The following is a 26,636-nucleotide window of genomic DNA, read 5'->3' as shown; positions in this document are numbered from 1 at the left end:
CTCGGGGTTATTTCAGGAAACACATGAGCAGAAGCAGAGATGGAAAAGTCGTGGGGACTGCCAAGTCTGTCATTAGGCCTGAAAGCATGGGCTCCTGCAGACAGGTGGCCAGAGAGTGGGTCTTTATATGCCAAACTAAATAGCTTGGGGACTTTGTCAAGCTTGCTCCGTTTTTCAGTGGTTCCTGTCTTTGTCCTTGAATTCCCCTCCCCGACCGAAAAACCAGTGAAAGATGTTTCGTTGTCCCTAGAAAATGTACACAACACTAAGATTTCCTTATAATTTAGAAACTTTCCTAAAACCTGCTCTGGATGCCAGGCTAAGAACCCTCACTTAAGACACTGAAGAGTCATTGAAAGGAATTTGGCCAAGAGTTACACCTCTGTCAGACTTATATCTTAGAAATCGACTCTAACTGTAGTTGGCAGATAAATTCAGGGGAGAGGGGCTGTGAATCAGGAAATGTGTTAGGGCGTGCAGTGATAATCTACCTAAGAGTAGATGAAAGCAGTAGTGATAAGTATAGAAGAGGAATCCAGTCAAGAGCCATCTGGTAGTAGAAGAGATAGGAATGTGACCGGTTAGACGTAAATGACATAGGAGAGTTGGGTGGCATGGACTTTGTGTGTAGATGACTCATCTGCTGAGGTATATAAGGGTTAATGTGCTTCTATCTTATTGATAATATCTGCCAGAGAGCTGGGAATAGGACACAGCCCTGGGCTTTCCTTATCTTTAGTATGCCTACAGAGTATCTTGGGAGCTTGTTAGAATGTCTGGTTCAAGAGGTCTGGGACAGAACCTGGGATTCTACATTGACAGAACCCCCAGTGATGCTGCCCACTCCCAGTCTATAGAGCATACTAATAACAGCAAGAGACTGGAGCTAAGGGGAAACATCTTTAGTGAAACCATAGACTCAGACTCAATAGCATCATAGGTGGTTATTAAAACTAAGGAAACTGACCAAGTCTCCTGGAAAGAATGCATAGAATAGGAGGAGATAAAATAAATTGAGGTGGAATGGCAGTTATTAAAGGGAACGTGGAAACTGAGGTTTATCTTAGTGTAGAGTTCACGGTTACCATGTATGAGGCTGTAGACTCCATCCCCAACACACACACACACACACACACACACGCACACACACACGCACACACACACACACACACACACACACACACACACACACACACACACACGGGTAAAAGACTGTAGTGGGATTTTGAGAAGGAATGGTCAGCTGGCTGTGGTAGCACATGCCTTTAATCACAACATTCAAGGATCAGAGGCAGGCGGATCTCTGTGAATTTGAGGTCAACCTAGTCTACAGAGGGAGTTTCGGGGGGGGGGAGAGAGAGAACCCTGTTTTGCATACATGGGTGATGGATTCATTGCTGAAGGTGAAATAACTATAATGTTATAGTAATTTATAGTCCTCCAAGGGGACTCAGTACATAAACAGATGTACAGTGTATCTATGATATTAAAATTTCATGGTTAGGAGGAGGTGATTAAGAAAAGCTGCTTGAGTGGGGGCCAGGAACAATCATGAGAACATGGTTGAGAAGCAGTGCTTTAGACAAGTAAAGATCTATGAGGTTAGATGAAACTTCAGAGAGTGAAAAGGGCTGGGCCAAGCATCTAGAGCGGTAGGGAAGGGTGTGTCATAAAGTCACAACAGCATTTACAGAGGCAGAACAGCACAAAATAAGATGTGAAAGTCAACATAAAATAAAATGTGAAGCAGCCAGCACCCAAAAATTCAGGGAGGCCCCAGGAAGCACTTATAGCTCAGTATTTAGAGGGCTGTGGTGTAAAGTGGACAGTGACAGAAGATGAGGTAGAAGAATAGGCTCGGACTTCATGTGGTCAGAATCACACAGTTGGACAGTATCAATTTTGCCAGGGTAAGTCACCCCTGGTGACACAAACCAGTAATCTCAGCTGTTTGGGAGGTTGAGGCAGGAAGTCTGTAAGTTCTAGGCCTGCCTGGGCTGTCATCACAGATGAGTGTGGCAGGTGAGGCCTGCCAGGCCACCGGCTTCTGTGTGAAATGACTCGCCTTTCTATTTCATTTGCCCATGAATCTTTTTGAGTCATTGGATTCTTTTTTTTTTTCTCAAGACACGGTTTCTCTGTATTGTTTTGGAGTCTGTCCTGGAACTCTCACTGTAGACCAGGCTGGCCTTGAACTCACAGAGATCCACCTGCCTCTGCCTCCCAAGTCCTGGGATTAAAGGCGTGCGTCACCACCGCCCAGCTGAGTCATTGATCCTTATGAAGTCAGTCCATTAGGAAGTCATTTTGTCCCATCCAGATTTTCTTAAAATGGAACTCAACCTATCCTTGTAAACAATGCTAGATGATTATTAGAACCTGCCACAGGACAGTGACTCAACTTCCTAGAGTTGTCTAGCAAACATTAGGATGGTCTCATTAGCTAGTCCTCATCCCTTCACCTCCCTAGGTGTCTTTCTCTGTTGGTTCTAAATTTCAGCTCATAGTGTCTTCCTTCATCTTGTTCTGACAATGCATTTAAGATAAGACCTACCTCTCCAGCACAGCTACATTTTTCTTCAGCCCTCAATTCTGTCTTCTTTCCTCTGACTGCATGACATTGCAGCCTTCCACCTGGCCACATAGAACATCTTTGCCTCTTCCCTTGTAGGGAAAAGAGATAATTGTCCAGCTAATTGAGCTGATGTTATTTCCTGCACGTTCCAACTGGAGGCAGTAAATGAATAGAAATAGAAGGCTTAGCTGTGTGTGGCATGGCAAGCTATACAGGGGTGTGCGGAGTGGGCAGAGTGGGACTTCTAGCTCGTATTTACTATCTAGTTAAGTTCAAACTGCAAGAGTTGGAATCCCAGTAGCCCCATCTTTTTACATATCAGATGGAGTGATTCAATGTGACTGTACTACATTTCCAATTCCCAGAAGAACTCTGTACATAGCAGAATTTGTTATCACCCACCCGTCCTCAGCCCCAGCCTTACCAACATGTAGATAACTCCATGAGAAGGAGACGTGGATCCCAAGGCAGCCATGTCATCTCACCGCCATGGCAGACATCTCATTTCACCCGTGGATGGCATGTCCTTGTCCCTTGCTGTTCGGTCCTTTCCCATGCTGGCACCTGCAGAACTAGCATATTACTAGGGAAATCAATGAGCAGCCTGGACTGTTATGTTGATACATGTCCAACTGATAAAAGACTAGTTTCTCCATAACAAAACTGTCACCTGGCCACCAGAACAGTACAACTGATACATGCTTTGTCCCTATAGCATCTCCCCTATCCTCCAGTGGATGAGGTATGTTCCTGTAGTCCCTATAGAACTGGGACAGACACTATATCATAGTGAATCCCAGTTCCACCAATCCTGAATGCAGCACCTAGGAATGCTTAGCTATCCTGATTCTTAGATCCATCAATTACTACCTCTCTCAGCCTCTATGTCTTCATATATTGCAGGTAGTAATCATACCCACTTCACAGGATTATAAGGATTAAATGTGATCATCACATTAAAGAACATATCAAAGATCATGGCATATAATAAGTGTTTGATAAAAGTCTTTTATCCCAAAGTCCCTTCATGCACTAGGGATAAATACTGGTTCCACTGCCAGAGGCCCCATAGACTGCCCAGGCCTCCTAACAGACATTCATGTTCGGTCCTATGCTGGTTCACCAGCTGTCAGATTGGGGTCTGTGAGCTTGGAGGGATATTCTCTCAGCCTAGATACATGGGGGAGGGCCTAGGCCCTGCCCCAAACAATGTGACAGACTTTGATGATCCCCCATAGAAAGCCTCACCTTCCCTGGAAAGAATATGGGGAGTGAGATGGAAGATTGGTGGGGTGCAGGGGAGGAAGGGAAGGAGAGGGAACTGGGATAGATATGTAAAATAAGACTTTATAATTTAAATTGGAAAAGAGAAAAAAATGTTCTAGCATATGGGTCTGTTACTACTTTTAGGTTATCCAGTAGGAGAACTCTGGTTAACCGTTATTATCTTTTTATTTTTCTCTAATAAAATGCTTAAAATGTATAAAATGTCTTTTATCATACTCATACTAGATTCTACTCAGGCATCTCAGACAACCTCTCAGACAAAATCCTTGGTCCAGTAGCTCTGTTTGTGCAGCTGAAATCAAGCGTGTTACACTTGCATTTTCCCTTTGTGTTTATACCATTTCTGGCTGAAATTAGACTATTATACTTCCCACATCAGAGTTATTAGGGTTTGGCTACCAGCAACTCTACCTCCTACTCCATGCCTACTATTACAGAGAATCCCCTTTTCAACCAAGCTCTCACTCTACTCCATCACAACTCATATCTATGAAGCAAATAAAGATATTACCTACCAGTATACTAAGGGACATCCTATAACTGACAACAGTGATGATTTAGAAGCCTTAATATTCAAGATTTGTCAGCAAAGGAGCTCTCTGAGTTTCATATCATGGCATTCTATAAAGCCAAAGTTTGGCCAGTATCTTGAAGCAGGTTCCATCAAATCTTCTATATCTTCACCTTGGCCCTGAGCTGCTTTCTGAAAAGAAAAAGTGGAGAGTCTTTCCATTGCTATAATCATCTCAGTGTAATTACTGTCCAGGAAATCCTTTCTATTGATATAGAACCTTATGATCAATTCATCAGTGTATGACCTTCAATTGAGATCAACAAAGGTAATGAATAGAAAATCCTTATATGGCACTCTCACCTCCCTCCAGCAAATGAGATGTTGAAGCCCTCTTAGAACAGGTGTAATTCCCTTGGCAACGTTTTTATAAATTCACTTAATATGATGCTAGACTCTCTCAGCTAGGTGTTAATGCAATGATCATAGTGGCACTTTTTCCAGGCTCAGTCCAAAGTGTCCCCGAATTACGTTTTTTGTATATGTGCCAGAATTTACATGAGCTGGGTGTTAACCTTTGTGAAATGAAGTTTCCTAGGTGAGTGAAAACATCAGCAGCTCCAAGATATCTCTGTATCTTTTATCACTCTAATATCCATCTTCTTAAGATAAAATTATTAGCCAGGTGTTGGTGGCGCATGCCTTTAATCCCAGCACTCAGAGGCAGGCGGATCTCTGAGTTAGAGGCCAGCCTGGTCTACAGCGTGAGTTCCAGGATAGCCTCCAAAGCAATACAGAGAAACCCTGTCTTGAAAAACCAAAAAAAAAGATAAAATTATTTAGCCCTCAAACACACACACACACACACACCCCTTCCAGTAACTTAAGGCCTCCATTTACTTCTATTCAAGCTTTGGTCTGTATGGTGGTTTGAATGGGAATGGCCCCCATAGGCTCATATGTTTGAATACTTGGTCCTCAGTTAGTAGAGTTATTTAGGAAGGACTGAATGGTGTGGCCTTATTGGGGCAGGCTTTGAGATTTCAAAAGCCCATGCCATTCCTAGGTTTTTGTTTCATGCCTGTGTATCAGATGTAAGCTCTCAGCTACTGCCTGCTTACTGCCATCCTCCCTGGCGTGATGGCCATAGACTAACCCTCTAGAACTGTGTGCCCACATTAAATGCTTTGTAAATTGGCTTGGTCATGGTGGCTTACCGTGGCAACTGAAAAGTAGCCAAGGCAACCTGCAATGTTGACTAATGTCATCAACTTGCAGGGGTAGGGATACTGTCCTATCCTAGAGGGACAAGGGTATTTTGATCTCTACTCTTGTACCAATTCTTTAAGAAGCTGGTCCCAACCAAGGTCTATTGCCCCGAGTAATAACCAGATCTCTTAGTGATCAGGACCACTTGGAAGAGGGATGTGCTTCCTTAAAGGGAAAGAGGCAGCTTGTTATTAGGAGCTCAAATCATCATATTCTGGAGCAACCAGAGTAGACTTGGAAACTATAGATTATCAGGAGGCAATGGAAATGGTTCCAGTCCAGTGTTGTAACCATTCACCTCTAGCAATAGCATAGACAACAGGCAGATGTTATAGTACACAAAGATTCAAGTCCATCATGGTACAACCAAAAAGGTTCATGTTCCTAGATGCACTATGCCCAATGGTTCCTCTTCCAACAGGCCCATATAGCCTATTCACACTCTGCATATAATCTGATGGAGTATCAATAAACTACCTGCCCATTAGTTCTAAAATGAAGGTTCCCAAATCAGACCTTCTAGGACTGTAGCATAAATGTATTCATTTGAGACCAGTTTCTCCATAGGTTCTTTTGAGGCTCAACACTATTTGAGAATTCTCGGCCCAGAGAATCTTTTATCTGCCTTGCAACTGGCCTAACCTCTTATGGGCCTCTGATCCTTTCAGTTGAGATAAAGCAGACTAAGGTAGCCTCCAGGTTCTTGGAACATTGTTAGAATGAACTTCATTAAAGATTTTTTCTCCCCCCCCACATCTATAACTTCTTTAAACTACTGATTGACCCCTCTTATGTTTGCTCAGAACATGCTAGGTGCTAATGTATTCTTCACCTAAGAATTCTTCCCCTTTGACCAGTGCCAAAGAACTGCTCTGCAGCTACAGCAACATGAGTCAAAAGGTACACCTAACACAACAATCAGACTCTAGAATTCATCCCTAACAACTCCAGCATACTTTTTTCATGCCTACTGCAAGCATCAACAACCCAGAGTTTGTAAGTTCCTAGACAACTCATGTGTGTAATCCCCAAGGATACATTCAGTTGTTTTTTTCACCAACAAGGCATACATTTTTTAAAAAGGGACTCTGAAGCCACACTGTCTAGGTTTAATCCCAGCCTTGTCACCTCCTATATTGACTTTGAATAGCTTAGACAGTCTTTCCTCACATATAAACGGTGATGATAATAGTACCTATCTCATGAAACAGTTGTATTATAAGGAATAATATGCATAGCATATAAAGAACAGCAGCACCTGATACATACTAAACACCATAAAGTGTATACTGTTAAGTTATAAATGAATTTTGCTAACTGGAGTTAATAGCTGGGTGATGCCAGTTAAATCTCCTTTCAGCACAGATCCATTCCCCCAAGCCCAAACTTTAAGAATTCTTTCCCAGAAATCTTTGAGATGAATTTCAGTCACCTACCTACTGCCCTCCTACATCAGAACAACTCCTTTAACTCTGTGCCCTTTCTCCTCCATGGTCATTCCTCTTATCTCTCACTATTCCATGGTGTAGTTCAGTTACTTTGTATTCTGCAATAAGCTCAATAACTAAAATCTGAGAGACAGCAGTTATTTTATTTTTCTTATTCATTTGTTTATTTTAATAGAATATTGAGAGAACAGTTGTATCATCAAAGACAGCAGATTTCTAGCAGGTTCACAGTTGGCCTACTGCCTGATTCACTGGCAGAGTTGTTGACCAAGAAATAGTTTGGTGGACCCAAGGGAACACTGTTCTGATAATCCTATTGTAATGTGATGTTCTTTGTCCCGGCTGGTCCTGTAGCCCTTGAGCCCCAAATAAACATACAGATGCTATATTAGTTATAAAGCTGTTGGCCAATGACTAGGCCTTCTTATTGGCTATTTCTGTCTTAATTACTAACCCATTTCTATTAATCTAAGTATTTCTACATGGCCTTATCTTACCGGAGAACGCCTGACACATCCTATCCTCCTGGTCCCCCATCATGACTCCGTCTGCCTATGTTTCCCAGGAATTCTTTTTGTCTCCTCGACCTGCCTATCTTCCTGCCTCATTGGCCAAACAGTGTTTTATTCATTAACCGATAAGAGAAACACATATACAGAAGAACAACCCCTATCATCCTATTATAGCTATGCTCACCCCAATCAACTTTAGCACTCTCAAGTGTGAAGTCTTGTATTCACTGTATTTAAGGCCCAAGTACCAGGACTGGGAGTGAATTATACTCTTGCTTGGGTGGTGTCCCTTCTTCCACCCCTACTTCCTGATCCTGGAACAGCTGGACTACTCTGTCCATTCCTATTGATGAAGGCAAAAAGATCACAGTGTTTTGCTCAGTGATTAGCTCAGAGGTCATGAAAGCAGGAACAAGGATAGCAGCAACAGATGTGAAAAACAGGAAGCGCTGGAGAGCAGTCTTGTAGGCATCACCAGTAGAACTCAGTGGTCAAGCCAGGCTTGTTGGCACATGCCTGCCAGCACAGTATGTGCGGAGAGAGGCAGGGAGATCACCCTAAGTGTGACACCAGCCTGGGATATGTGGCAAATAAATAACCCTTGGTGGTCATTGGCCATTGAGGGTTGAAAGAAGGGGGATGTCAAAAATACCCAGTTCCTTGCCTAAGTAGGCGGGAAATGTTTTCAGCTGAAACTGGAAACAGCTATCAAAAAGCACTTGGTGCCAAAACATGAGGACAAAGGTTCAGATCCTCAGAATCCATGTAAATACCAGGTGGGTGTGGCAGCCTACCTATAGTTCTAGTGCTCAGAAGGTAGAGATGGGATCCCCAGAGCAAGTTGACTAGCCTGAATCAGTGAGCTCTGGGTTCAATTAAGAAACCACACCTCAATGAGTAAGGTGGAGAACAATGAGGAAGACTTCATATGTCAACCTGGGACCTCCATACATGTTGTCCACACACATGCTTACACACATACTTATACATCAGAATAGACAGGTACTGTAATGGCTGATATTTTTTCCATCATTTTGATGGAAACTAGAATCATGTAATTACATTAATTGCTGTAGGAAGATTTATCTTAATTGTGAACAGATCATTCCCAGAGGATCTTGGACTGTATACACGGAGGACAGGAACTAGGAAGCAGCCTGTATATATTCTTCTGACGGGGTGTAAGGTAACTAACTGGCTGCTTCAAGCTCCTGATGCCTTGGCTGTCTTTCCCGCCATGATGAACTGTAACCTAGTTTAGTTGTAAGCTAAAATAAAGCCCCTTTCCTTTATGTTGCTTTAGTCAGAGTATTTTATCACAGCGTCAGGAAAAGAAACTAAGGTGGAAATTGGTACCGGGAGATGGTTAGTTGCTGGGATAAAATCTGGCTGCTTGGTTCTTGGGCCTTTGGAACTGTTTGTGGCTGGAATGTGGACACGTTTGGTGCTTTGGGCTTAGAAGGCCATTGAGTACCAGAAGTAGAATTTAGTGGGCTGTTCTGGTAGGAACTTGGAAGACAAGAATGGTAAGAGAAATGTGTACTGTGAAGGCCTGTTTCGTGAAGTTTCGGAGGGGAACAAAGACTATCTGTAACCCAGATGGAGTCCATTTGTGTGATATTTTGGCCAAGTATCTGGCTTCATTCTGCCTGTGTCCTGAAGGCTGTGGTGAATCTGAATTTAAAGATAATGTACTAATTAATTTGTTTGACAGGTTGGTGCTGAGAAGGCAGCAATAGTTATTAAATATAACTAGATCAGCACTACTGAAGAGAAACCTCCTGTACAATAGGAAAGGTATCCCAAGGGGACCCTAAGCTGAGGGAGACCCTTGCTCCTCAAAAGTGCCTGACTGCCTAGGAACTTATTTCCTCAGGGAAAGGAGTTAGGACAGAGAATGGTCAAGTGTGAATTGATTGCTGGGTATGGGGTTGACATCTGAACTCAGTATGTCCAAAATAAAACCACCCCATCCTTGAGGTCATTGAAGCCAAATATGTTGGGGTCATTGACTCTTTCTGTTCAGTATTCATGTTCAGTCCCTTAGATGTCTTTTAAAAGAAAGCAATTCTGTCCTCAGATGTTTAGAGTCTGTCATGCCCTTCCACCTCCTGCCTGACATCCCTCATGCAATCTACTAGCATGTCTCTTGGTTTATTGCAGCAGCTCCCCAGCTAGTGTTCTTACTCTAGTCTTGTCCCTTTGGTCTGTTCTCCTCCGAGCAACCACAGTGACCCTTTTACAAAATGAGTAAGATCCCATCATTCCTCTACTTAAGATGCTGTACTGCCTGCCTGCCTCCCTGTTTGATACAGAGTAAATGGTGGGGGGGGGTGGTGAGACATGACCACCATGCTGTGTGTGGTGTATTCATCCCTACCAAATACTCCTGTCTCCTCTCCCTTGGCAAAGCTATTACTCTCTTTCTTCCATTGGTGTCGTCCAGCCACTGGACTCCTTGTGTTCACCCCGAGGCCGTTGCCCTTGCTGTCCTCACTCCAAGAATGCCACCTCGCCCCCTTCAGGTCCTCACATACCACGCTCTCTCCCTGCCTTTCCTGTTCATGCCTGTAGCTTCACTGCCTAGAACTGTGCCTAGCATATAGCAAATCCCCAGTTAAAAAAAATGTTCGGAGGAACGAATGGGTGTGGAAATTGAAACAGATGGCAGAAAGACAAAAGTAGGAAATGCTGATTTCCAGCCATTGGTGTGAGTGTTCCTGATGGTGCTGCCAATCAACTTATTGGTTGTCAATGTTTAGGAAATAGAAAATAAAGTAATTAAACTAGTAAGATCTCAGTATGTGTTGACTAAACCAATGGTAATCTCTTAACAGACTGAGTGAAATTATCAGAACAGAGAGAGTGGAGAGGGGAAGAAAGAGAGAGGCTAAAGGTGGGGAGAGAAGGGGAGGGGTTAAAGAGAGATTAGTGTAATCCCAATGTGAGATAAGCAGTCTGGATGTAGTTGAGTTCAATCAAACATTAACCAACTGAACTGTTACATAAGCATTGCATTGTAATCAAGAAGCCACTAGAGGGAGCGCAAGGCTAAGCAAGAATCTTCTCAATGAAATTATACCACAGCCATTCACTTTCCTATTTATCAATCCAGTCTTCATCTAAATTCTTTCATCAGTTTAGTGTTCTCCTGAACTGATTTCTTTCATGTGTCTTTAATAAATATTTATGATTTGAATGGAAGTATAAGTGTTTAGGATCAACATATTGTCACCTTGAAATCTGTTTTACTAATTAACTGTGGTCAGAATTTCCCTTGAGTTGATAAGCTACTTATATTCGTGGTGCTTTGTTCTTTATTTTGGTGCTTTGTTCTTAAAGAATCCTTAGGCAAGAAGAGCAACAGTCATGGAGTTTGTGTGTTTTACTTGTGTAAATGGCAAGGTCAGACCACAGGGTGAGTTGGTTATGTGGGCTGAGAACCCTTTAATTAAGCTGGGCTGGCCTGGGCACCCGCATCCCCCTCCCTGAGGGCTGACAGCTGATAAAGGCCCTGAATCCCCGAGCTTGTTTGATTCCATGGAAATTATTAGCTCTACTACTGCAATCACACGGAGATTGCATTGCTTGAGAAACCTGCTGTCTACAATGTTTTAGGGCTGGAGAATTGTTTGGGATGAGCAAAGTTTAACAGCCCACTTCATTGTCTTCATAATCATTGATCCCATTGAAATTCTCAAAGGGATTTCAGTTCCTGGATTTGTGGCTATCTGAGCTGGATTCCGGACGCATGTGGAGTCCCTGACCTGCTGGCATCTCATAGTTGAAGTCTTTTGCTGCCTTTAATCTAGGTCCATGAGTTCAGCCCTCAGTATTGTGGATTTTTCATTAATGGAATAATTTCAGTTGGGTTAATAAATAGAACCTTTTAATAAACTCTACTTCCTAGAAAAAAAACCTAGTGTTTTAAAAATGAACAGCTAGCACAGCATTCCCACATACACCACAGTTTCCTCTGCTCTTCGTATCACATACAAGCGTGCACAGCATTCCCACATACACCACAGTTTCCTCTGCTCTTCGTATCACATACAAGCGTGCACAGCATTCCCACATACACCACAGTTTCCTCTGCTCTTCGTATCACATACAAGCGTGCACAGCATTCCCACATACACCACAGTTTCCTCTGCTCTTCGTATCACATACAAGCGTGCACACTTGGTACAGCTAAGGAACACTACTAACGCATTGCTCCCTGGTACCTGCACTCCAGGGTTTGTTCAGACCAGCTCATTTTCCCTTGTGTCCTTTTGCTCTCAGAACTGGGAACCCATCCAGGCCCCCATACATCTACTCATCACATCTGCCCAGGCTCCTCTTGGCTGTCAACGCTTCTCAGACTTTGTTTTCATGACTGTCACTTTTCAAAAGTACTGGTCATGATCTTCAATATGGTGTAGTTTTTAGTTTATTTTTATCTATTTTCTAGTCTATTTGATGCAATCTTTTCAAGGAGACTGAGAAATACAACTATTCTTTTTTGTTTTTAGCACCTCTTTTAATTTTAATTTTTTCTTCAGCATCTGTTTTTATTTTAATTCTGAACAGTTCCTGAGCTGTTCCTTGCAAGAGGAGGTTGAATATTCTTATATTTGTGAGTTTTTAAATCTAGTGTTCACTCTAGAGAAAACCTTTCCATTAGTCTGCAAACTCATGCTTTTACCTTGTCCCAGGAAAGTTAAATGGAAATTGTAGATACATATTCAAAATGTGTATCTGTAATTTCTTGATCTTTTACTCTTTTCTAATGTTATAATAGTAAGAACCCTCATTTTCTTTCTTTTTTGGGGGAGGGTTGAGACAGGGTTTATTTGTGTAGCCCTGACCGTCCTAGAACTTCCTCTGTAGAACAGACTGATCTCAAACTCAGTGATGCATCCACCTCTGCCTTCTGAATGTTGATATTAAAGGAATGCATCACCACCATTGGGCTTTTATTTTTATTTTATGTGTATGCATAGTTTGCCTGCATGTTTTTGTCCACCACATACATGCAGTACCTGCAATGGCCAGAAGAGGGCATCAGATTCCCTCACCCCCACCACAGCACTGGAGTTAGAGACAATTGTGAGCTGCCATGTGGGTGCTGGGAATTGAGCCTGGGTCTTCTGGAAGATCAGCCAGAGCTTTTAAACTCTGAGCCATCTCTCCCCCTCCCCACAAAGCTGAGTTTTATTTTACTGATAATATAGGATGTATTGAAGACAAGTTGGAGCAGGATATTACATTAAGGAAAGCCGTGGAACCACACATGGCTCTATCCAACATATTTTTCTTTTTAGAGATTATGACAGTTTCATCTAGGTCAGTGGTTCTCAACTGGGGAGTTGATGGACCCTTTTACAGGAGTCTCATCAGATTTCTACATTATAATTCATAACAGTAGCAAAATTACAGTTATGGAGTAATAATGAAATAGTGTTATGGTTGGGGTCATCACAACATGAGGAACTGTATTAAAGGGTCACAGCATTGGGAAGGTTGAGAACCACTGATCAAGGCAGTATCATGAAGGCTGATAAATGCTTATTATTAATGTCCTGACCAGGACTACTTTACAGTAAATTTACAAGATGTATTTATATCCATAAAGAAAGTAATGTCAATTAACTTCAAAGACTGTTTGCCCTCAAAAGCAAAGAAATTTTATAATATGCAATAGCAAAATTTAGGAAAACCTTCTAAGAGATGCATGCTAATTACATGAGTTATGACATAAAACGTTAAGATTCAACTCCCAAGAAGTAAAATTATTGAGAGCAGTGGTGTAAATTATGGACATTTCTGAATGCTCAAATAAATGAAGTATCTTTGCCGATTATTGGGCACAACTTGGAATAGGCTCAATATTGAAGACAGGTCACTGAGACTGAACAATTTCTCTGTGTTATGTCCTTGATTGCATTTTTGTTTCTGATTAAAAGTTGGTTTTCTTCCAGGCATTATCTGTGGCTAGTTAACTCAGGCAGTTACAATATATTACTAATAAGGCCCAAACCATGATTTTTGTCCTTGTATAAACTCATTAGTTCTCATATGCTTTAATGGTACTACTGACCACACCATTTCCCTTGGCCAGCCATCTCTCCAAAACCATATCCTCAGTCTCAAAGAAGGCCAGGCTGGTGGATGTAGATCAATAAATGTAAGTCTGTCATAAAACAGTTGGGGAAAAAGCAAAACAGCTGAGAGTCCTCTTTCTGCAGGTGCCGGGCCAATTGTGTCCTTTCCACTGTGTTGCCTCTGTGTTGTTGAGTAGCCGGAAATGCAGAGCTATGTCCGTTGCCTCCTCTGTTTTATATTCTATTAGCTCAGGGAAGATTTTCATTCCATTGAGCACCAGACTGTGGGGTATATTTTTGGAAGCAAGTGTAGGTGTACCAGAGCCAAAAAAGGTTGGGAACAACTGTAGACAAACTGATCTCACTGTTCCTAGAGCTGCCAATTCTAGGCACGGAGCCCCTTAAAGTGGACTATAAATGTCAAGTGGGTGGTTAAAAGAAAATCAATTATGTGGGCCTAATTTCTTATTTCCCATAATCAGGTGCATGTGTTTTGTGTATATGCATATTTTGTGTGGTGAGAAGCAGGTGTGCATATAACTGATTTATTTAGCTATATTAAATCAGAATTGGGGTCTTATTGAAAGAAAAATATGAAGTATATGATTAGAATAGGTAGTAATTTTATGAATGCCTTTTAAATGTATTCTGCTAACATTTCTGTTGAAGGCAGTAGGTTAGATTAGGAATTTTGTGGTAGAAAAGAAAAGGAAGCAAAGAGACCTAGGTTTCTTGGTTCCTATCCCAGTTTCTATCCTACATTTGTGAACATGTACATCTCTAAGCCTTGCTGGACATAAATGTGAAATAAAGTAACAGAAGGTGTTCTGGTTTTTCATTCGCCTTTGGTAGAGGAAACAATCCGTTGTAAATACTAAAACCTGATCTGTAAAAGCCATTGGGTCAGTTCCCACAAGAACTATGCAGTTGTCAGCATGTGAATTGGGCTGCAGGGGTAGTGAAGAGGGGTCAGGAAAGAGCCCAATGCAAATAGCATATCAACGTTTGAACATTAGCTATGGAAGCGTTGTAATATATACTGTATTAGCCATACCTACCTTACACTCATACATTCACTTATTTTTCCTTCCATAAATCTTGGGTGGGGAGTGTGAGACAGGGTCTCACTATGTAGTCTTGCCTGTCTTAGAACTCACTCTGTAGACCAGGCTGGCCTCAAACTCACATAGATCAGCCTGCCTCTGCCTCCCGAGTGCTGGGTTTAGAGGTGTGACAGCATACACAAGACCTGCTCAGGTTTAAACCAGACAAAGTCCCAGCACTGACAAGGCAAAGTGGACACAAAGCCCCGCCAAATGATATCTTCTAGGAAAGGGAAAATCATTTTCCCCGATGAAGTGTTATTGGACAAATCAACCACACTCCCAGGGCAGACCCAGGAATGTTGGCCAACCCAAAATGGACTCCATGGTTTTTGTGCATATTTTGGTATGTTTTGGTCTTACAGTGTTGTTTGTTTGTTTTGATTTTCATTTTTTGTTTTGTTTTCATGGCTGTTATGCATTTCCTTGGGGAAATTATTTATTATGCATAAAACAGGGATCTTTCTCAGTTCATAGAACAAAACCAGTAAGAGTAGAGAGCTTATATGGCATAGATATTTCAAGAGACAAGACTAACATACTCATCCACCAGGTCAGAATATAAAGATGGGTGAGTAGAGAGTAGGGGAAGAGCTGGGAGGAGTTGGGGGAGGGAAAAGGATATGATCAAAATATATTGTATGAAAAAATTAATAAAAAATTTCAAGGCATGTGCTACCACACCCAGCCCCTTTCTCTAAATCCTCATACCCAGCAGATGGGATAGCAAGCAAGCATGTTCCAATGGTGATTTTGACACTGTCTTAAAGATCAAGTACAGGTATACTTCAACTTAAGAAAATTCTGGAAATAACGTGATGTGCTGCTTGCCAAATGATAGATACAAACATATGGTCAAAAGCATTCGTTTTATAGAGGGACTCTTCATTATGACTGCATTCCACTACTCAGCACCTTAAATTAACTTCCCTGACAAATTCAAAATTTGATAGACATCATCAGCTATCACATGATTCTTCAGGAACATATCTATGGCAAAGCATACCTTGGTGTTACTACTTGAAGAATGCAGATATTTAATAACTAGTCTATATACTCACATAAGTTAAAGGGAGGGTTTCAGTTAATTTTGTTTTCCATGTTTTGTGTTGTACCATATGAGCTGTGTAAATTTAGATGTAGGACAAAGCATAAAGGCAGGATTGTGAGTGCTATCTAGAGAGGACAACAAGGCACTACATATTAGAATTAGATGGGCAAAGGAGTTTTTTAAAAAGGAAATAACAGTGAAAAATTGGTCATTGCTAATTTCTGGGAAAGCCATCTTACTTTCCATCTCTGGTTCGCCTCACCCCTGACCAATCAGTTGAGTTTTCCCCGCTGCTGATCTCCTGTAACCATTCCTGCTCTCAAACAGAAATTACCCATAATGGCACAAATGGCATCATTTAATGAAGCAACAATAGAAGTACCAATACCACATTCCCAGAAAAGCTTAAGAGGTTTCATCAGCTGCTACTGGAAGTAAACGGAAAAAAATGTACCTTGTTTGAAAATATGAGTGCACCTTATTAAGTACAACCTTGGATCAGGGTGGGGGTGCTCTTCAATGCCACAGCCACAGTTAGGAAAGTGGCTTTATGCTGACCTTCTAAAAACACTGAAAATTCACAGAAGGTTCAACAATTGTAGTTCTGTAGAAAAGAAGTACAAAAAGGCATCACAGAGCTTCTAGCTAATTGCAGTTAAACACCCAAAATGTGTGACGTGAATACATTTCTAAAGGGCATCTTCCACATCAGAAAAAGCATCAGCTATTTTCTTTATCTTTTCCGATCATAATCAACATATACCAAGTTCTGGAACTCTCCCCCCCTAACTGCAGTTCTCTTGAGCATTCGCATTCAAGAATTATAACTTTCCCCCATTTATTTGGATTATAGTTTCAACATTTTGTAATTTTCATACTATATCCTTTCCCTTTTTAAAATGTATGCTCATGTATTTTATTCTTTGGCACTATTGTGAATAGGACATTCTGATTTTACTCTTGCTACTGTACAGAAATACTATGAACTTTGGTTTATAATTTTTTGCATTTATTCTTTTGGGGGCATGCTACCACATTCATGTGGAAGCAAGAGGACAACTTGTGGGAGTTGGTTTTCTTCTACTTAGTGGGATCCAGGGATTGAACTCAGGTCATCAGGGCTGGCAACACTTGTCTGCACTTACTGAGCCATCTTGCTGGCCCTGTTTTTCTTTTTCTTGTCTAATTACCCTGGCTAAATCCACCAGGTCAATCTTGAGTAGAAGTGCTAAGTATGGGCATCCTTGGTCTGTCCTATTCTATGGATAAAGTATTCAGTCTTCCATCGATTAAGTATAATGCTACATGTTGGTTTTGTGGGTTCCTCTTATCTGGCTAAAGATGTATCCTATTCCTAATGAGTATTTGTAGCATGGATTGGATTGGATTTTGTTAAATGCTTTTTTTTGGATCTATTGAAATAATGATTTGGTTTTAATCCTTGATGCTAATGAAATAGTATACTATGTTTATTTGCAGATGTTAAATCAAACACTTTCCTGGATTAAGTCCCACTTGATTATAGTATATAATGATCTTACTATACTTGTTGAGGATTTAATGTCTATAAGAGACATCAATATGTGGTTTTCTTGTGATATCTTTGTGTTATCAGGATGATAATACTGACCTTATGAAATGAGCTGGCATGTGTTTCCTTTGCTTCCTCTACCTTCTGGAAAACATTCTAGATAACTAGCATTATCTTTTCTTTAACTATTTGGTAGAATTCATCAGTGAATATTGGTCTTCCTTCCAAAAATTGGCATGATCTTGAAATTCATGTGGGAATGCAGGAGATGCAGAATACCTAAAACAGTCCTGAAAAGGGACAAAGTTGAAGGACTACACATTACAGAAGTAAGAGCAGCCTGTTCCTGGCATATGAATGGAGGAGAACACAGCTATACAATTTTGGTATACTCCTCTAGTTCCAGTACTCAGGAGGCTGAGGCAGGAAGATTAGACTTGAGAATTGCCTGGGCTGCACAATGCGTTCTAGGCTAGCTTAAGTTATATAAGCAAATTGCAAACCAATCTGAGCTACTTACCAAGACACTGTTGCAAAACAATAAAAGAAGCCTATACAGGACTTGGCAAAAAGCTCAGATGTCGAGTACTTGAATAACATACAGAAGACTCTGGGTTCAATCTCTACCAGAAAAGAAAACAGTGAAAAAGCAAAAATAAGAAATTCTTACATATCCATGGTCATTTGATACTCATCATGGCACTGAAACCATTGAATGAGGAAAATCAACGTGTCTTGAACATTCGGTGCCAGAATAACTAGATATCACATGAAAAAGAATGATGTTGAATATTAATTTATACTTTATATTAAAGTTGACTGGAAAGAAATCAAAGAACTCAAACTAAGACCCAAACATAAGACACTCTGCAGATAACGTAGGAGTAAATCTTCATGACCTTGGAATAGAAAGTGGTTTTTAGAACACCAAAACAAACAAACAAACAAACAAACAAAAAAAAAACACCCTACAACTAACAAAACAACAAATTGCCTTGCATAGTGCCTCAGCCTTGTAATTCAAGTTCCAGCTTAGCAAGATACTGCCTCAAAATGTCTATAGAGCCTCTGACAGTGGAACCAGTATCTATCCCTAGTGTAGAAATGGACTTTGGAAGCCTATTCCCCACAGAGGGATACTCTCTCAGTCTAGATACACAGGGGAGGGTCTAGGCCCTTCCCCAAATGATGTGATAGACTTTGATGATCCCCCATGGAAGGCTTCACCCTCCCTCAGGAGTGGATGGGGAATGGAATTGGGGACTGGTGGGGGACAGGGGAAGGAGAGAGAACTGGGATTGATACATAAAGTAAGATTGTTTCTAATTTAAATAAAAAAGATATATGCCCATGCAGTTTGTATAACATTGTTCACTGCAACAGTATTCATTGTGGCCAAAATGTGGAAACAACTCAAATGTGTATGAACTAACAAATGCATGAGCATAACAAGCTATATTCACACAACAGGGTATTTGTTTCATAGTCAAGGAATGAGGGGAAAGGGCCATCAGTCAGTGGTAGGAAACACTATTTTAAGAAGAAGCTAGTCATAAAGACCACAAATTATGTGCTGTGCTTTTATGAACTTTCTACAAGAGGTACATGTGTCCTGGCACCCAGGGCAGGGTTGGGTGCTAGAAGAGACAGAGAGTAGAGACTGCTGAGGAGTGGAAGGCTTCTCTGTGTGATGGTAAGAATCTTCTAAAACTGGTTGTGTGGGAAGCAGTAAAGTTGTTTTCTAAAAGGGAGAATCATAACTAGCTGCTCTCTTAGTGGACCCACTGTATATTTTCGTGACCAGGAATGATAATGATTTATTTCCTGAATAACCACCATTTGGTTTTTCCTAGTCAGTGGAAGACGAGAACAGGAAAACGGAGAGTTGGCACTGCAATTCGTCAAATCACATATTTTACTCCATTAGATTGATTATATATGTGTGTGAGTGTTCTGCCTGTGTGTATGTATGTGTACAATGTGCATGCCTGGTGCCCTCAGAAGTCAGGGGAGGGCATTGAATCCCTTGGAACTGGAGTTGCAGGTGGTCGTGGGACATCGTGTGGTTGCTAGAATTGTGAGCTGAGGTTCTCTGCACAAGCAACATAAGTGCTCTTAACCACAGAGTCATCTCTCCAACCCCCAATTCACATTTCTCAAAAAGCTAATTTGGTTTGTTGTCATCATCAGCCACATGATTATTGGTGTTTCTGATACAGTGTTTCACTGTGTCTCAGGTTGGCCCCCAATGTGCCAACCTGCCTTAGTCTCCTAAGTGCTATGATATGTATTATCACACTGGGCTATACAACTGCTTTTTTCCTTTTTGCTTTTAATTTATTTAAAATATAATCACATGCCATGTGGTGGTGCAAGCCTTTAATTCCAGCACTCGGGAGGCAGAGGCAGATGGATCTCTGTGAGTTTGAGACCAGCCTGTCCTACAAAGTGAGTTCCAAGACAGCCAAGGCTACATACACAGAGAAACCTTGTCTTGAAAAACCAAGCCAAAACTCTGTGTGCATGTGTATACATATACTTTTTACACCATCCCTTCCAAACTAATGTTGGTCATTGATTTTTAGTTCTTTAGACAGTATAGACTTTATATAATAATTCCATAACTAACATATCTTCTTTGCATTGCAGATTCTCAATATGGAGGTGTACTTCACATATATTATAAATTAGGTCTTTCAGTTAGCCTTTGCATATAACAAACAAGTCCAGACACTGCTGAGTTGAGCCTCACAGCCCAGAATTACTCCTTACATGCCACTGGCCCTTCCCTGCCCTCCCTCATTCATTCTTTTTACAACTGCTGAGCTTTGCCATGCTTTTCTAGAATACACTCCACACCTGTTCTCCTGGAAAGCTGCTTATCTGTCACTTTCATGTTGTTCTTGGTATTTTTCCTGAGGATGAAACCCACATTCCAGGCAAGTGTACTACCACTAAGCTATGCCCTAAGCCTCTGACACTAAGTGTGTTTTTATTTACATGTGTGTGTTTAGTATGTGTTTTTTACTATATCATTTCTTAAGATTTGTTTTTAGTATTCTTTGGCCATTGAAGGTAGAATGTAGAAAACACATACTCTCTATTCTATATTCATTGACTATATCAAATATGAGCATGACCCATGGTAATGTCCCAGTATGTGATTGGTAGAGCTAGACAAACAGATTCAACTGTGGTCTGGAAGAGGAAACACAAGAAAACACTCTTTGCCTCCCCCACCCAGCTGTTTGATTTTTGTTTGTTTCTTTGTTTATTGAGACAGGGTTTCTCTGTGTAACAGCCCTGACTGTCCTGGAACTCACTCTGCAGACCAGGCTGGCCTTGAACTCACAGACATCCGCCTGTCTCTCCCTCCTGAGTGCTGGGATTAAATGCATGTGCCACCACCACCTGGCTTGGGTGTTTGATTTTTGAGCAAGAATTTCCTAAACTCCTTTGGGAATGTGTACTATCCTGAAAATTTCACGGATGTAATGTCACTGCCATTAAAGATTTTAAAAGATGAGGCTGAAGACTCCAGTATATGCTGTGATTATAAAAGAGTACAAAGCAATATATAGTAAAGGACTACACTTTAACGCAGCTTCTGATTGCTGTCAGAATTCTGTGAGAAAGAGGCCCTCTTTCCTCCTGCATCACAAGCAGCAGGGCTACATGAGACTGCACTTCAGCAATTGGCAGCCCAGGATGTGCCCCCCACATAGAGTTCCCGTGTGGCAACAGGAGACTAACAGCTTTCAGCACTCGGTGGACAAGCAGTAAATGGCACCGCCACTCCCCAAGGTGGCTTAGTTGGGGAGAAAGTGAACCAAGGGGAAAATAAGCCAGGCTCCTTGGAGCATTTTCAGGGCTTTTAGACATTTTCTACTCAGTAGGGAATTTCTGTGTCTTTATCTCTTTTTATGGAACTTGAAAAATACCACATATTTAAAAATGTTCCTTTAATATTAGTTTCCCATTGCTGCTATAACAAATGACCACAGAAACTTATTGTCACCTAATTTCGGAGTCCAGTATCTGAACAGGTGCAGGCTGGGCTTCTATCCTCTTTTGGCTATAGGGAAGAGTCTGCTCCCTGCCTGTGCTACGTACTGGGGCTCTATTCTTTTTCAAAGCCTCTTTCTCCATCACCGATGTGACAATGTAGCCTCTTTGCTTAGTTCTCTCACTGTGTATCGGTTCCATGTTGAATCCCCCTCTGCCTTCCTCCTTAAGGATACTTTTGATTAAATTTAGGGCCCACCTGGGTATACAGAATAATCTCCCCATCTCAAGGGCACTCTTGCCACATATGTAACCCTGAAATAGAGTCCCGGTGATATGGACACCTGGGCTAGGGGTCTAGTGGGAGAGCACCTGCCTACCACATGCCAACCTCTCTTTAGCACCATGCATAATGCACACATGGAGATAACGACATTTTTTTCATGTGGGCACTATTAGCTTTCCATGGATACTTAGACCTGTGCTATCCTTTTTGTAGTCACAGCTTCACTGTCCTGCCCCACCATAAACTCCTGGAACATAAGGCCCATGTTGGTTTACCTTTCTAAGCGCCTTGTATGTGGCCTTGCCTGTTGTATATGAGAGATAGATACTACATAAATCATTAATGAATAGTATAAGTCAAACCCTGCTGTAAAGGGAAAGCCTTCCCGCCAGCCTGGTTCCAGAGCCGCATCAGTCCCAAATAAACACACAGGAGGCTATATTAATTATGAAGCTGTTGGCCTTGCATGTTTCTTACTGACTAGCTCTGACTTAAGTAATTACCCCATAATTGTTAATCAAAGTATTTCTCTTACCAGAGAACTTTCCGGGCTTCCTACCCCATGGCGGTTACATTTTGACTTACTGTGTTTCTCCTACCCAGGGTCCTCCTGGACTCCTAGTCCCACCTATCTTGCTTCCCTATTGGCCAATAGTGCTTTATTGACATATACACAGGACTTCCCTCATCACCCTGCCATATGGAAGAATTTAACTCCAGTGAATATGAGGAAATAGGTTTGGTATCTGAATAGTCAGATTCAAATTATCAGTCAGCCACTGTGCTCCTGCTGTGTGCCATGTATCTTGTTACTCAAGAGAAGGTTGTGAGGAAGGAGCAACCAAGTGAGCCTAGGCTGCCTGAGTATGGTGGTAGATGGCAAAGCAGTATCCCAGTGCACAGGTACCACTGGATTGATGGCTGTTCCATTTAGAAGAAACTCCACAGGTCACCTAGTATCACCATGACTACTTCCATCCATAACCCTATCTGCTGTTGAAACACCCTCCTTTATGTGACTGAAGTACTTTCCCAGGTTCTTCTTGCTTACCTCATTACCAAGAGCTCACCCTACCCCTCCCTCACAGCAGCCCATTCGATGCTCAAGTCATTTTAAAAGTTAAGAAAAAGCATCTTCTGTTGAACTAAAATGATGCCACTGGTCTCCCTAGTTCCGCTTTCAGCAAAAGTGTTATCCATGTGTTTCTAGAGACGCCCCCATATGACTTCTCATTCATTCATTATTCGTTCAATGAATGCTTCTTGAACATCCTTTGCACAGTGGGCACTGTGTTAGTGATTTTAAATAGAGTTGAGCAGACAAAATCCCATCATTAAGGACATCCCAGTCTGGAAGAGAGATAGTCATGTAGGTAGTCTAATGTACTAATATTCTAGGAGAAGGAGAAGATGTCCTTTGCCAGCAGTAAAGCTAAGCAGCTCTAACCAAGGCTAAGAGGCCAGAAAGGAAACACCTCTGCTTGGCTTCAGTTAGTCATTCAGTATTTATTGAGTACCTACAATATGTTGGGCAATATATCAGTGATCTAGAATTTTACCAGGCATAGGATGCTAGGCAGAGATCAGCATTTGTCAAGTCAAAGAGGTATGCACTTACATTATAATAAAATTAAGTTGCTGAGTTTGTGTTATGTTCCAGACATTGATGCCAGATACTAGAATACGTATAGGACATGCTGGTTAGGCTATCTTTCACTTCAAGAAGCTCATGGTTGGCTGGCAAGGACTGACATAAACTCACATGCTATCATAATGTGATGACTGGTCATGGATGGTCCCAGGGAAGCACATACATGAAGGCACTCAAAAAGCTGCAGCTGTGGGTTCTGTATGGATTTGGGGGAAGTTCTACTAATGTCATGGACAGAGCCTTCGGGGGCAAAGAGACCCTTTTCAGGCAAATGCAAAAGGAAGGGTTTTTAAAAGGTCAGTAGACATGCAAAGGTAGGAAGATACAAACAAACAGGACTTGCATCAAGAGTGTAGTATGTCTGGGTCAGTGGCAAGAGATACAGCTGGAAGCCCAGGAGAGGGCTGGATCCTCAAGGACCTTGTGTACTGCATTAAAGTGTTTGCACTTATCCTGAAGGCAGTGGGAAGCCAGAAAAGATCATTAAGTGGGGAAGTGGCACAGTCAGATTCTTCTCTGACAAAAATAACTCTGACAGGAGTGTGGAGGATGAGATCCAGGGGTGGTGAGCCCAGAGGCAGGAAGACTGCTACAGTCAGCCAGGGGGCAGTAATGAGGAAACAGGGAGGAGAGGCTAGACAGAGTATTGATGCAGCAGACTCAGGAAGGCAGACGATATGATCAAAACTGACACTAAGGATGCTGGTTTGAAAAGTGATGATAAGAATACAGGAGGAAAAGTGTGTTACAAAGGTGGCAATGTCTGTTACCCATATTAATGAAACATTTTGTTGCTATGACAAAAAAGTGGCCAAACAACTTAAAAGAGTTATTTTGGCTCACAATTTCAGAGGGTTCAACCCATAGTCCTCAGCTTTGTTAATTCGGACTTTAAGTGAGGCAAAGTGTCATGGCAATGGAAATGTGGGAGAATCTACTCACCTCAGAAGACAAGAAGTGGAGAGGGACCCTGGACAAGGTACAACTCTCAGGAAATTCCCCTGATGATTTACTAGACCCATCCCCTTAAAATCTTCAAAACCTCTCCAAATAGCACAGCACGTAAGGACCATGCATTCATTGAGCCTTTGGGCTGGGGGGGGGCGGGGGAACTCCTCATCTAAACCATACTGCAGCAGAGAGGCGCTGCATTATAAAGCAGGGTGCAGAGCAGGAGCAGGAGTGGCATGTGGTAGCAATGGCCTTAATCCAGCCGATGTTACTGAGTGCTAAGCATGTGCTGTCCACTGGTGCAATGGCCTGTATTTGCCCTTCAAGAACATGGGGTAAACAAAGGCTGCAAAGGCAATGCTGGAGTGCTGTGACAGATGTGTGTAGACTGGGGAAGCGCCCTTGCCAAGAAGCCCCCAACCCGAGTGCAGAGACGGAGTCTTCAAGAGACAGGAGCTCACTGTGGATGCAGTAGAGAGGGCAGGGCACTCTACACAAAGGAACAGCAAACGTCACATCAGAGAGGAAGGGAGACAAAGCACAATGGAGGCCTTTCAGTATCACTACTGCCCACGAGACAGACGATGAAACCCGACAGGTTGTCCCAAGGAGGTCTTTGGTGCCATATTCTGGTGGTTTGGATTGGTAGATTAATAGATTCTGGTGGTAGGTGTGGAGATAGTGATAGTGAGTTTTAAAAAGTAACGTAGGGCTAGGTAGAAATAGTCCAGTCATACAGGATTGTTTCTCCCTCCTACAACATACATAAGATCTGGGAGAACAGAGATTTAGTTACAGAACTTAGAACACAGTGAACCTTCAAAAGATATTTGCTGAAAGTGGAAACTAAAATCAGGATAATAGGAGAGGCCAAGAGCAGACTCAAGAAGTTTATAACCGTGATGCACAAGGCAAACGATGGTGGTCTGACCCGGCACTGGCAGGAGAAGGTACAGAGAAGGTGTTCAAGTCAAGAATATTACATTTCTTTGTCTGGGTCAATGATGATAGCTGCAATAAATGTAGTTGTGTTTTCATTTATGAGACTGTCAATCACCTGTCCTGGATACTTCCAGACAGCAGTGGTGCAAAGAGAAATAGGACATGTAGCCTGTTCCTAAGAAACTCTCACCTAATGGGGCAGACAGACCAACCTATGAAAAGATAAATATAGGAAGTGTGAGAGGGCAGAACCAGCAGGCCACATGTAGGAAACAGCTACTTCACATGGAGGTGTGGGGGAAAGCTTTATGGTAGTGACATTTGAGCTGTTGTCAGACATGGAAAGTGGGGCTGGTAGGCAGAAGAGGGTGCGTATGGTATTCTAGGATGCAGACACACATAAAGGAATGTGGCCTTTTGAAATGACTTGAAAAGTTCAGTGTGACCCAGCTACAGGAATGAGAAATAGATTGTGTATCATGTGCATATCCATGTGACTGGTAGTAGCTGACTGCAGGTGTCCCTAACCTGATGAAATGGAGACACACAGGCCTCCATTCTCTCCACATTCCTCTCATCCTTTCTCCTAAGTAGTCCTTGACTCCAGCTCCGTAGTATCTTCTACCAGTGTCAGGTCAGGCTGTATTATGAAAGAATTCAAGGCCTCATCTGGGCTTAATGGGAAAAAGTAATGAGATCTGCCGTGGGTGGGAAAGTGAGGGCTGGCAGCCTGCATGCCACATCCCAAGGCTAGAACATAGGGTGCAAGGTAAAAAATGACAGGAGCTGCTGCCTTCAATTGAGTGTACTGAGATGAAAAAAAAAAGTGGAGCCAGGGATGCAGGTCAGTGATGGAACATTCACTTAGCATGTGCAAGATCCCCACTCTAAACCACACAGATCTGGCTGGAAATACTTATTCAGTAAATAGAGAATTTAGATAATGGGTAGGTGCTACAGATGTAGCTTTTGGGAATAATCGGTATATACATCAGAAGTAGACACATTTCTATAATGGTCCAGTTAGTGTTTTAGGCTTTCTAGACCGTAAGACAGCTGTATTCCAATCAAATGTTTGCAGAGTTAGGCATAGTGGCAAACATGAGATTTTAGGCAAACACCTTAAATCTCAGCACGTGGGAGGCAGAAGCAGGTGGATCTCTGGAACTGTAGGCAAGATTGGTGTATAACAAGTTCCAGGTCAGGCAGAGCCACATAGAGACCTTGTCTCAAAACCTTTTTAAAACATGGCATTTGTAGAAATACATGATAGGCTGGATTTAGCCTGTGAACCATGTTTTGCTGACTATGGGAGAGATGACATACAGCATGCAGTCATGGGATCTAGAATTTGGATCTCAGCTCTTACACACTAACTTCATGACCTTGAGTGAGTTGTTCCAACCTTCCTGACTCCTTTCCTCATGT

General features: G+C 42.0%; 1 protein-coding gene and 1 long non-coding RNA gene across 5 annotated transcripts in view; one reads left to right on the top strand and one right to left on the bottom strand.

Annotated features, from left to right (window-relative positions):
- Positions 1–4,566, bottom strand: part of LOC121139987 — a 28,446-nt gene extending 23,880 nt beyond the window's left edge. Inside the window, exons 1-2 of the long non-coding RNA XR_005876783.1 lie at positions 4,378–4,566; positions 3,000–3,139 (exon numbers count right to left, since the gene is read on the bottom strand). This is a non-coding gene — a long non-coding RNA (uncharacterized LOC121139987). The remainder of the gene's footprint in view (positions 1–2,999; positions 3,140–4,377) is intronic.
- Hdac8 (histone deacetylase 8) overlaps positions 1–26,636 on the top strand; it is a 226,750-nt gene that overhangs the window by 17,921 nt on the left and 182,193 nt on the right. The gene's annotated exons all lie outside the window — the stretch shown is intronic.

This window comes from Mesocricetus auratus, unplaced genomic scaffold, assembly GCF_017639785.1.
Source record: "Mesocricetus auratus isolate SY011 unplaced genomic scaffold, BCM_Maur_2.0 Super-Scaffold_100003, whole genome shotgun sequence".
Taxonomy (NCBI): domain Eukaryota; kingdom Metazoa; phylum Chordata; class Mammalia; order Rodentia; family Cricetidae; genus Mesocricetus; species Mesocricetus auratus.
Note: the sequence above shows the minus strand (reverse complement) of the source record. Positions and strands in the feature narration are given on the sequence as shown.